The sequence below is a fragment of the Haliotis asinina genome, chromosome 12 (genome assembly GCF_037392515.1).
Source record: "Haliotis asinina isolate JCU_RB_2024 chromosome 12, JCU_Hal_asi_v2, whole genome shotgun sequence".
Taxonomy (NCBI): domain Eukaryota; kingdom Metazoa; phylum Mollusca; class Gastropoda; order Lepetellida; family Haliotidae; genus Haliotis; species Haliotis asinina.
In genome coordinates, this window is record NC_090291.1 from 8,663,092 (window position 1) to 8,675,061 (window position 11,970).

An 11,970-nucleotide genomic window follows, 5' to 3' on the forward strand; every position below is an offset into this window, starting at 1 on the left:
GAAAACTCTCCCAGGTGACTGCACGAGAAAACCAGCAATAACATAAAAGGGTTTTCCAATGTTTAATTTTGTTTTAATATGCTCAAATGCTGGAGAATATTATTGAGAAATTCCCTTGAGATTGGTTGTCGGTTGTTTTTTTCTGATCAGTCATTTCATACGCTAAATATTGCATGAAATTCTGTGTTGGTTGAACATAGGTTGTGTCAGTAGAACTGAGCCGACATGAACATTCAACTGAACCAGAAATTTGCGAGTTGGGTTTTTACTTTTTGAACGATAGGATCAACAGCGTGCATTGGTGTGAGAAATGCTGTTATCCTTGATCTGGAATTCAACTTCATATGTAGAGCCTTGATATGTTTTCATCAATAACTGAAAATTGATGCTCTGAGGTCTCTAAATATCAAGTTCATGTCAAACATGAATAAACCAACAATTATGTTTGGATATTTACCCACTACTCCATAAGTTCTGAATCACAGTCTTAAATCAGTGTACAGGCATGAGAAATAACATGCTCTCGTATTTGCCAAAACCTCTTACCTGAGCGTTCAGTGAGTTGAGTGAGTTGTTTTTTTGTCATTTTTAGCAAAATTCCATCAATATCGGAGCGGAGAACACCCAAACTAGGTTTTACACATTGTGCCCATCCCAGAAATTGAACCCAGATCTTCAGTGTGATGACCGAACACTTTAACCACTGGGCTAGCCCCACCTGAGGATGACTGTTCTGTAAAATATGCTCTTTGGGTGAAACAACAAACAGACAAACAAAATAATGTCATGTTTCAGTTGAGGTTAGCTAAAGACCTGTTAGCCTGGTTTCATTCTCATGACAACTGCTAGTCTTGAACGTTTTTATGAAGGCGTGAGGCAATAGTATACTATGTTTCAAAATATTGCAGTTTCCTGTAATTATCTCCAGAAGTTGGGTGATTGAAAATAATGTAACTACCCACTATGATCTGATGTACACAGGTTAAAACACCTTTTATGGTTTACCTGGTGGTGAGGAATGACTCTGTATTGCATCCTTGCATCTAGGATGAATGCGTAAACAAGAAGAATTGTCAGACATCATTTTTAAAATGTGTCATGTTTAGGATTACACTTTCTCAGAAAAGTACAGATTCTAGCACCTTTGTTGGGTTGAGTCAGATCCAGTATTTAATCACCAGCACACAAGATCAGCCACCTGTGCTGGCGATTAGGTGTCTGACTCTGACTCTGAGGGTGTGGGTTCAAATCCCAGATGGGATTCAACCCAACAAAAGTAACAGAATCTGTACTTTACTGAGAAAGTGTAATCCAAAATATCAAGTCATTTGATCACTTTCTAAATAGCATTGTGTAATCATAGACATCATTTTGACACATTTCTTAGCAACCTGAAAGAAATACTTTCACATAAGGTTATATTGTTATTTTTTACATCTCCTTTCCTTTGTCACTCAACCTATTTGTCTGAAAGGAATAATTTATCAAAAACATCTCAGAAGCCACTGGCTTGAGCGTTACCTCTCATGGAAATGGAAATTCACTTACCCTGCATGGAAATCCAGTTACCCTACATGGAAAAAGTTACCCTACTAGGAAATTAAGGTGAGCTACAGCACTTCATGTCATTGCCATGCAGCACCATCAATATTGATGACATATATATTGATTATACTGGTTTCACAATAACAGATAAATGTAGAATAACACAATTAGGAAATATTCCAAATGCAAACTACTGAAATATGTACACTGATCCAAATCCCTATGCAGAATTGTAGCTATGGGTATAATGACAATTTGTGTCAGTGTAAACAGAAATTGTTAAAAACACACTTGTAATCCTGTACACACAACAAGAAGTACGAGACGAACCATCCCTGCTAAATAATAATTGTGGCAACAAAACGAACAATTACTCAAACCTTTTATGTAGTTTAATATGTACAAGCTGAAGAGATCTGGAAATAAATTGTAAAAAAGCCATTAATATCATAAATATTCACCAGAGCATCCAATTACTGTACAATCAATTCATTTCCTGGCTCAATAACGGTTAGCAGCCTTCTAACATATACACGACTTCAAAACCGAACAAAGGTCAATTAGTGTTTCATTGTTAGTTAGCCAATACCAATCAATAAAATCATGCACAAAACACATTAATCACCACCAAACACATATTCTACATCACCTCGCTATCATGTGATATGATATCGTGACACCAGTTTTATGGGTCTGTTCCCTGGAACGGTGATCGTAAACCCATTGTCCTTGTAGGTGAATAAAGTTTTAAACCAATCGAACGGCGCTGTTCTAGCATGGTTGTACCTGAAGACAATACTATTGCTCTTCTGTCCTTTTCATCCTTGACTGGTTTGGAATTAAGTGTGATTCACCCTACACTGACTTGCTATTGATTTTGAGAGTCCTCGTGGTCCTGGCACTAATGGCTTTGTGGTAGAAAAACAGCTCTCATTGTATTAGAACAAGGAAACGGCTCAGTTGCAGGCTTCAGGTAATACCTGTCATGGTATCTATAGGAAACACCTTCATGCCTCCTTTTATAACTGATGATCTATTATCTGCTGAGAGAACAGTATTGTTCTAATACATGTACATTAACTCAACTTGGCCAGAAATGCTCATCTTTGGAAACTGTGTGATAAAGGGTAATGACTTGTTTATGTATTAATATTCATTACAGCAATGCTAGAACAACCTTTATCCATCTCTCAGATGGCACATCTCACCAATGTAAACAACAAATTTCAAATCAGCCTTAAAGACATATCTCTAAGCTTAGGCGAGACCAATCATAATTTCTTGTTTTACAGATAGGGCTAGTCATATTTTTAAAGAACAAGAACAAAAAGTAACTTTCCCTGCTGAGAAAATAAAATCCTTAATGTTTTTATTGGCCAAAAATGTAAAATAACAAAATTTTAGATTGTTATTTTTTGCCACATTTACACTTCATAAATTGCCAAAAGTAAATTACTTTTTGTATCAAAAAGGAAATATTACCTTCAGGTTTTCTTTCAAAAAACAAGAAATAAAATTGGTCTGGCCTGACAAAAACAACAAATGCGCCTCTGCTGCATGTTTTTAACTTTGTACAGCACCACCAAACACTTAATAATGGATTTAAAGTGCTGTAGAAAAGCAATATTATTCATTATTTTATCTTTTCATATTTATTTAGACATTTGAAGCATTAACTAATGTGGACTGAATCATTTGTCAAAACTTAAAGTTTTTATCCTAGATATTGATAACTTCTTCCCAAAACTTCCGGAATCAAATATTGCACACACATTTTTCTCCTCGTATCATTTTCTGCTGCTGGTGCTTGTGGAGACTACAAATACTTGCGACTGTGCAGGGTCAAATTATTGAACAGTTAAATCTGTTCAAGTTTGAACTGTTTGTTCAGTAGTACTCCTGTCTACTTACAGAACACTGAGAGGGATCGGCGCTTAACACAGGACCAGCAGTTGAAGGAGATGGCTGAGGTGAAAAGAAGTTTAATGTCACTCTCTAGATTAGAGCTCTTAATGATGAGCATGTGAGTGTGGCTGTTTGATTTAGTCCAAATTTATGCTGGTATTACAGTCCTTGCTAGCTGAGATACCATGCTGCAATTAACATGGAAGCCTAACTCAATCAATCAAAGCCTACAGAATCATGATTGGTCTATGTTTTATCCTCTTAAAACACATCACCAGGCTTGGTAATAAAAAGTGCCATCTTTTAAGTCCTTTTTAACCTCCTGACCTGCAAGCAAAACTTCAATATACCACATGGCAGAAATGTCATGAGGATGGACAGCGATGAAGTGGTGCTGAGAGTAGCCTATGTGCATGCATGAGTGCATGCGTGCGCACACGTTTGTAACCACCAAAGAGAAATGGGCACTGAGAGATACCATAGATTAAGGCTTTAGGTTAGAATGTCTTTCCAAAACCCAGTCTTCATACTGAGGTTAACCATGAAGATAGGCCCTGGGCCTACAGATATACAGCTGAAGTTGTTGACACATCTGGCAGTAAACTTTGAAGCTCACATGACAAACTACTAGTTTAATACTTTGAAAAAAAAACACCCCACAATTACAAAAAGGCTACATTGAATCCGCTGTAATATTCCACGCCATGACATACAATCTCATTCCTATGTCCTCTCACGCAAGGATGTGTTTCCACGGCAATACAATCATACTTACCCAGCTCCCTCATCCACTCCAGGGACCTCCATTCATGATGAAGGTTCATCAGGATTTTGATCTGATCATTAATTTTCTTCAAAAACCCCATTGAGGGCCATGAATTTCTCCAATACCATTAAGTGTAAAGACCTTTTTAAAAAATTGCTCACATATTTTTTGCATGGTATCCCATGTTTAAGTGATTACCAGTTCAGCCATAAGTAATTAATATCACCTGAGTAAAAACCTCGGGTGACTAACAGTATTAGGTGATCGAGTTGGTCAGACTGTATCTCTGTTGTGTTGACTGACAGTGATCATATCAATCACTGGATTATCTGGTTCAGACTCAAGTATTTACAGGCTATCATCACATAGCTAGATTACTCCTGAAGGCAGCAATAATATACAAACAAAATAGTCCTGTTGCAAGAGATAGTAAGTTAATATGAACAAAATTTGTCACACTTAATATCAAGGGGAGACTGGCGTGATGTTGAGTGGAGTTGGGCTTTGTGTCGCATTAGCAATATTCAAGCCATATAAGGACAAGATAAAGTTGGCATGCATTACCATTTTAAGTCCATGGTCCAACAGAGCTTTGTTTTAAAAAACCTATTTTTTCATTTCACAATCAGCATGATGTAAAATAGTCTACTTTGGTTAATGAAATCAACACATGTATGGCTCTGAAAAACCATAGCTGTCAATTTTGGTCAGTCTTAAATTAGAGCATAACCAGAACCACAGGTGGTTGCACCTAGTGCTGAATTGGTTGTAATCAATACTGATCATCAAATCTTCCCAACCCATCAATTATCGAAAGTAATTTGTTATCAACCTGTTGCTGTTTTTTTATTGGCATTGAACAGAAGGAAACTGATGTTTTCGTTTGTAGCGTGGGTTAACGCGCCCGAATGCACCCGTCGCTGTGCGTACATGCACGTGGGTTGAAATATCCCCGTGCATTTCGTGGATATAGCTGGCGACAGCGTTTATGAGTTGAAGGCTGGCAGTTGGTTAGATGACTGTTGCGGGACAAAGACGTCCGTATAGAGTACCAGCCTGGGGGTTACAGTTAAATTAGAATTAAGAATAGCTTCCATTAGGGATTTTTCATTGGTTTTACCGCTTTGTTTCAGTTTGGGTGCATTAAATGCTCAGACATAATTTTTTTGACTTTTCGTTTATTTTATAAATGGGGAATAACAACTGCCTCATTCCCAGGCATGTTCAACAAAATAAGATTACACCTTATAAACAAAACTACTCATATCTCCACTTTCATTTTTCTCATGTGAAGTAAGTAGTGAATAAGCCTTTTCAGGAAACAAACTATCTATCTAAAATGGCTGAAATAATTCATGGAAAATTGCATTTATTTGCTTGTTCTAATGCATCTTCTGATATTTCAGTTCACCAGAAAACAACTTGTCCCTGTGTATGCCACAAGTTGGTAATGAGTTAGCAGCATTTAGCAGTTGTTTTATTTGTAATTTGAATAACACCAGATCACTTTAATAAACAAAACTACTTACTATTAATTTTCAAAAACCTTTTTCAGTCATATCCCTCCAAGTAAGTAGCGAATAAACTTCTCAGGAAACAAAACTATGAACGGCTAAAGCAATTAAAGGATAATTGCATTTATTTGCTTGTTCCAAAGGTCCTGATATTTCAACTCACCAGTAAACATTTACTCCTTCCATATGCCACAAATCACTGATTTCTCAATGTTAAATATTGTTTACAGGCGTTGTGGATATGAAATGGATATTTCAACATGAAACCACTGTTCCAATCAGGCACATTATGTGTAACAAAATAAATACAACAAAACACTTTGTGGTGACAATTTTATCCAATATGTGTTCAGTATAAAAAATTCACAAAAGATCATAGAATGTTTCTGACCTGAAAAAGGCCAAAACAGCTCCTAAAAGTACTAAAAAGATATACAACAGCTATTCCAACAATGACACATAAAACAGACCATAAATATGATTACACAATGCCATTTAGAAAGTGGTAAAATGTCATATTTGGGATTTCACTTTCTCAGTAAAGTACAAATTCTAGTACTTTTTTGGTTGAGTCCCATCTGGGATTTGAACCCGCACCCTCAGAGTCATCACCTAATCGTCAGCACACAAAGTCAGCCGCCTAGCCCGCTCAGTCCCAAATATGACACATGTTGCATTTTACCATTTTCTAAATGGCATTGTGTAATCATAGCTTTCGGCCATGGGAGTCGTGCCAAGTCACACTTATCAGTGAGTGAGTGAGTGAGTGAGTTTAGTTTTATGTCGCACTTAGCAATATTCCAGCTATATGGCGACGGTCTGTAAATAATCGAGTCTGGACCAGACAATCCAGTGATCAATAACATGAGCATCGATCTGCGCAATGGGGAACCGATGACATGTGTCAACCAAGTCAGCTAGTCTGACCACCCGATCCCGTTAGTCGCCTCTTACGACAAACATAGTCACCTTTTATGGCAAGCATGGGTTGCTGAAGGCCTATTCTACCCCGGGACCTTCACGGGTCCACACTTATCAGAGGGGTACATGTAGTAAAGTATGCAATCTAGACTACCAGTTGTCCGACTTTCATTTTGTGGAAGTCATGGTGGCTGAGCGAGCTAGGCAGCTGACTTTGTGTGCTGGTGATTAGGTGCCCGACTCTGAGGGTGTGGATTCGAATCCTGGATGGGACTCAACACAAAAAGTAGTAGAATTCGTACTCTACTGAGAAAGTGAAATCCCAAATAAGATCATAAATAGTTAATGTTTTCAGTGATCATTACATCACATCAAAACAAATGTAAATATAAGAAATCTCACAAAAATTGACAATAATGTGATTGATGATAGCATAAAGTGCAATTTTACATTAAATCAAATTGGAAATATTTCCTTACAACTGGTATTGTTTTAGCACACAACTATTAATGTATTCCCATGTTGACCTTAAACTGATAACTAGTTGCAAGGAACACTGTACCCAGTTCAGCAGTGTATTCAAAGTATTTCGACCTATCATGCAATATCATACAAAACCCTAATGAATTTCAAGTAGGAAAATAGTTTTCAACAAGATGATTCTATAGATTCATCAGGAATATTGACATAATGGACAAGGTTATTATCAACACAGGCTTTCGGTAATAGCAACAGGATGCATGTTAGGTATTCTGTAATAACTATGTAAATTTTAACACAGGCTCCCAGTTGCCTGGCGCAGCTCTGCTAATATGTTCTGCAAAGTGCATGGCTATTGATTGGTATACAGTGATACCAATTAAACCATATGTCTTTTATTTGTGGAACAAATTACATAAAACTTAATTACCAGATCCAACAAACTTGGGAACAACATCTGGCATCCATGTTGTCTTGTGTAAAACTGTACGTCAACACTGTATGCATGCTATTGGCTCTAGATTGTATATCTACTGAAATACGTATCTCTTTATCTCATTCTTTTACTTGTGAGTGAGTGAGAAAGCTGGGAAAATGTTTTGTCTCAACTGTTGGTATTTCCTTACCTATTTTTTAAATAAGACAACTTGAAGCATTTAAAAAAAAATTATTCAAATAAACTCATGATTCATTAAAGTATTAACAGTGTAAATTGTTTGGTTCATTGACATACACATCAAAACACTGAGTGAGTGAGTGTGTTTAGTTTTACACCACTTTTAGCAATATTCCAGAAACATCATGGTGGGGGATGCCAGAAAGGAGCCTTAGATATTGAAACCCATGTGGGGAATCTTCAGCGTGGTGAGTGAGTGAGTTTAGTTTTATGCCACACCCAACAATATTCCAGCTATATGGCGGCGGTCTATAAAAAATCAAGTCTGGATCAGACAATCCAGTGATCAACAGCATGAGCATCAATCTGTGAATTGGGAACTGATGTCAACAACCCAATACCGTTAGTCGCCTCTTAAGACAAGCCTAATCACCTTTTATGGCAAGCATGGGTTGAAGACCTATTTTACCCCAGATCTTCACAGGTCTTTGGCGTGACGAACGAACACTTTAACCACTAAGGTACCTCATTGCCTGTAAACACTGATGTGCAAACTGTATGAATCTGTAAATCATTTCAAATTATGTGGACTCATCTTTTTCAGAAGGAATTAGTCATCAAAGTGTACCAAGGGAAGGGAGACTACTATAAATTATGCATGACAAGCATGACTGATCAAATATAACATTGCTAGCATCGCCCTTTCCAAATGAAATTCAAGGTTTCCAATATTTGATAAAACCTGTAAACTGAAAACACATTTGTCACTAGTTTGATCATTGTCTAGTGTTATTTATGATATTTCTAAAAGCTGAGTTACATCAACAACAAAGATGGTCAGCGGATGTGTGTGTGGAACACAATACAAACAGGAATACTCCATTTACTCTCCTGTTAAATCACTCCAAAACTCACATACAACCAAACACAGTCCTGGGTAAATGTGGTCTCCTGTTACTCAAATTACAACAGTTCCAAGATCCAGATTAAAGAGTGAGTGAGTAATTTAGTTTAGTTTTACACCACTTTTAGCAATACTCCAGCTATATTATGGCAGGGGACAGCAGGAATGGGCTCTACACATTCTAGATTAAGGAAGTTCTATTGTATCTGAACACTGGAAACAGGCATGTAACATTTCCTCAACAATGATTCCTCATAAATAGACACCACTGGCATTTCCAGCCAACTTAACTACAACATTCCAATTTCGGTTCCATTCAGTGCCGATGTCTCATCAACACTAATGGCTGACATGATATTAAGCAATAAATAACCAGCTTCATTTATGTCACAAACAGCACCAGTCTGAGCATCATGAATTATGAAGCAATCCGCATAAATGACTATTTGTATAATTACCCTGTGTAACAATAACCATAAATATGACAGATCTCATTACGAGAAATAGCTCCGACAGCCATTGTTAAAGATGTATAGTACATTTGAGAACTAGGCAATGTCTATCAGGATGAAATATAAGCTTCTTAACACATGATTTGTTCAGATGATAAAGAATAGAATTAAGAAACAGGAAGTGGCTACAAATGCTGTGTACAATGGGTTGTAGACAGACTATTGTTTGATTAAACAAGATTCCATGTGGCATATCTCACTCAACCTTGTGGAGATACACTGAAGAGACTTTTGATTTGATCACTATTGATTAAGCTACATTAAGGCCAAATAAACAAAGCAAAATGTTTCCCAAGCATTGGTGCATCACTTTTATTTGTGCGCATAACAATTTAAAAAAAACAATTTTGACTATAAGAATAAGCGTCTGTAATAATGAGTGAATCTACAACTCATTAACAAGTGCTAAACTTTCCAAGCTGTATTTCTAGGAGAGAAAAAACAAAAATGTGTTCCTCCCGCGTCACTTTTTTCCACAAAAAATTTAAAAAACAGTCCTACCGCCCTTGTCACTTTTGAAAAAATTGTGGCCGAGAAAAATTCAAATTTAGTTTATGCAGCCTAATGAAAGTGTGAAGATGGAGTAAGTACGTAAAGTGGTCGTCATGTTTTATCATTCTCAAACAGTTCGCAAATCTGAACCACAACAGATTCTAAGTGTTGTGAGTGTAAACAAGTGAAGTGATAAATATTGAGAAATGTGCCTTATCACTGTATAGATCATTGTGAATATTTGATGACTATAAAATACTGAACTATGAATTTAGCTCCTGAAAGAACATGGGAATTCAGATTGATCTATTTGCTGGCCGACTGAATGTCTCATGGATGGCTAGATGGATGGATGGATGTACGGGTGGGTTGGCCACCATGGTTTTGAGGCAATGACTGCCAGTATTCCTCATTTGTTGGAAAACCTGACAGGGGACAAAGGGATTGGATGACCAATCTCAGTGCCTGCTGGTACCCATGACATGGCTCTGAACATGTTTCAGTCATCAGCTTGGAGCTGACATCAGTGATCACTGTTTCATGCCATCATGACAAACCCAAAGCTTTACCCAAAATCACACACGTTTGTTTGCTCGTTATCATCAAAAGTTTCATTAAACATAGTGAGTGAATATGGTTATACACAGCCTTTAGCAATATTCCATGCTGGGGAACACTAGAGATAGGCTTCACACATTGTACCCATGTTGGGACTCGAACCAAGGTTTTTGGTGTGATGAGCGAATGCTTTAACCACTAGGCTACCCCACCTCCCACACTCAACATAGATATTTTACTCCCATATGACTCCTTGATGCCTGAAGATCTGAGAACACTTCAATCAAAGGCTGTGTCAAATGTTCTTTCTAAACAGCCACTCAGCAGACCAGCATATTACATTCTTGTATCTAGGAAACAACCGTAAGAAGCAAACTAAACATAGTGAAGGCCATGCCATTATATTCTCCCAATACTTACTATGGCCAGTTATTTCTGAGCTCCACAGCATCAACAATCTCCACAGGGAGCAACATCTAAGGATATTCATGTCCTGTTAAGGTTTTCCATTGTAAATATTCTAATTCTTACTGGTGGTGGTAAAGAAATGAAGGCAAACTGTTTCAGAAAGCTGACATCAGATGAATCCATGCCTCCCTAATTTAGATTGGAAGGTCAAAGGTTCTTCAGGGTTCACCTGGAGTGATCTCCCTTGCCTGTCTTCACGTCCTAAGACAGAAACGTCTCCTCTGGGAGTGAAAGATCTGATGTTAACTATCAGCAGTAGCTGTAAGATGGTGGACACCCAATGACCCTTCCTCCCAAACCCATGAAGAATTGGTCTTCAGCAATCCTTGCCTGTCATAAGAGGTGTCAATGTAACTCAGTTGCATAGATTTATGCTCATGCAGTTCATCCCCGAATTGTCTGGTCCAGACTTGATTATTTACAGATCACTGCCATATAGCTGCAATATTGTTGAGTGCGACATTAAACAACAACCCAACCAAATACTTCCAAATCAAGCCGACATGAGTTGATACATAACGTTCAAAGCCAAACACATTCAGTCACCCTTTTACCACCCCATTCACGTACTCATCCATTCAACCAGCCACTGAATGAAAAACACTCACATAACAACTAACTCAATCACCATCCCAACCTCCAAACCACCCACAAACTCGCTCAGCTATTTACCAACCAACTCACTAACTCAGCCATTGTAACCAGTGACCATCTTAAATGAGACATAGTTTTAAAAGTCATTTATGGACTTGCTATCCTGAAAATGTGGGGGAAAATGACAAGCACTATTTTGACTGCTCCCTGATTCAGAAGACACAATTGTTAAACTGTGATGCCAAACATATCAGCTTCCTAAATATAGCACAAAATAGCAATATATTAAACAATCTTCATGAAGAATGCAAAATTATATGAAATGTCTTCTTTTCACCAAGCTGCCAACAATGAGTTATTATAAAAAAATGCCTGTAAACCAACAAATGACAAAATCTTGCCTAGTGTCAAACTGCAGCTGTGTTCACCTGAATCCCTCAGAAGTGAAGGTTTATAAATGGTGCACATGAATGGTTACAGAAACAAGATCTAGATCAGTGACATTATTTTCCTAAGATCTTCAAGACAGATGAATGCTACGCCAATAAAAAATGTGATTAACTTTCTACTTCTAACAGCATCTGACAAAACCATCTACAGCACCAAATGGAGACACACTAATGGGTCTGCTGATAATGACTAGTGGCGTGTTTCCTGCACACAATCCCTGAAGATCTCTGAAGATCATTCCTCTG